The sequence below is a fragment of the Apodemus sylvaticus genome, chromosome 8 (assembly GCF_947179515.1).
Source record: "Apodemus sylvaticus chromosome 8, mApoSyl1.1, whole genome shotgun sequence".
NCBI classification, from domain to species: Eukaryota; Metazoa; Chordata; class Mammalia; order Rodentia; family Muridae; genus Apodemus; species Apodemus sylvaticus.
This window is the reverse complement of record NC_067479.1, coordinates 17,541,429-17,542,862: the sequence shown is the minus strand read 5'-3', so window position 1 is coordinate 17,542,862 and position 1,434 is coordinate 17,541,429. Positions and strand designations below refer to the sequence as shown.

Genomic DNA, 1,434 nt, shown 5'->3' with positions numbered 1-1,434 from the left:
ACTTAGCCTACAAGTAGGGCAGGAATATACCAAGTCCAACATGGCCCTGGCAGAGACAGAATGACATGGTTCTTTCCTGTGGGACAGGATCAGCAGGCGTGGGCATAAAGCTTCTTTCTATAATAGTGGACATATCTTCATGTTCCTCTGAGGAATATCCTCCCTGTTAATATTAATGATTCCATGATAGTCAGAGGCAACATGAGGCCTGGAGGCAAAGATGTGGCTAATAGCTCAGTAAGTTGATGGTAGCCATCAGATCAGTTCTTTAGAGTTCTGAAAAGAACTCTAAAAACATGAGTTCAAAAATATACAATTCTTCAACTATGCAAAAATATAGGCATGCAATATGAATTGTATAAGGCACTCCACAGGTATAAAGGAAAATAGCAGCTATTTTTCTGAGCCAGCTTGTCAGAGAGATGCTAAAGGAGGAGAGAAAAAGATTTAGGAAGTTAGAAAGAAAGGCAAGATCACACCTAGCTAAATTTTTGTTTGTTTGTTTTTGTTTGCTTGTATGTGTATGCCTATATATGCAGGCAAATTCCAGAGTTCAAAGTCAGCGTGGAACAGAGCTAATATAGGTCCAGGGGTGGAGGGAACGGTAATCTCAGGACAAGGGCTAACCCAGCTAGCTTATCATCTGTATTTAAGTGAGGGAGGAAGATACCTGAATCCTTTTGCCAGCTCCTAAAACAAAGGGCTGCGGTCATAGGATACAGATTCACAGAGAGTGATTCAGCAAAAAATAATGACAATTCTTTAGATCTTTTTTTTCAAGCAAGAGCTGAGTTGTCTGGAGATCTCTGTAAAGCAAACAGCTCTTCAAGAATTTTTTCTAACAGGATTTCTGATTTTAGTTGGAAAACCCATGGAAAGCAAACATAGCTCTTTTTAGAATATTTCATAGATCTTCTAGAAATTTTTTATAAGAGGATTTCTGATCATGGTCAGCAATCTCAAAAATTAGTTAGAGAGCCAAAACAACTCTTTTAGAACATCCGATCAAGTGGCTTTTCTGACTTTGGTCAGAAAACCCATGAGGTATCTGAGGACTTTTAAAATTTTTACTGCCAGAGAGAGATGCCTCAATGAGATAGTTTTCTAGATAGCAAGAAAATCTGTCTAGAGCAGAGCAGAACACATGCATACACATACACACACACACACACAGAGAGAGAGAGAGAGAGAGAGAGAGAGAGAGAGAGAGAGAGAGAGAGAGAGAGAGAGGGAGAGAGAGAGAGAAAGAGAGAAAGAGGAAGAGAGAGAGAAAGAGAGGAGAGAGAGAGAGAGAGAGAGAGAGAGAGAGAGACTGAAAAGCTGTCTTGAGCAGACAACCTAGCCAAGAGCTATCTATCTGCAGAGAGCTGTTTACTGAGCTATCTTCAGCAGAACTTGAGCTCCAGCTTGGGCCCATGATTTGACTTTGAGTTC

General features: G+C 40.4%; 1 non-coding gene across 1 annotated transcript; it reads left to right on the top strand.

The window, feature by feature from the left end:
- The first annotated feature begins 809 nt into the window (after nt 1–809).
- LOC127691726 (U7 small nuclear RNA) lies at nt 810–873 on the top strand. Its single transcript, XR_007979325.1, has one exon. It is a non-coding gene; the product is annotated as a U7 small nuclear RNA (small nuclear RNA).
- Nucleotides 874–1,434: the final 561 nt, after the last annotated feature.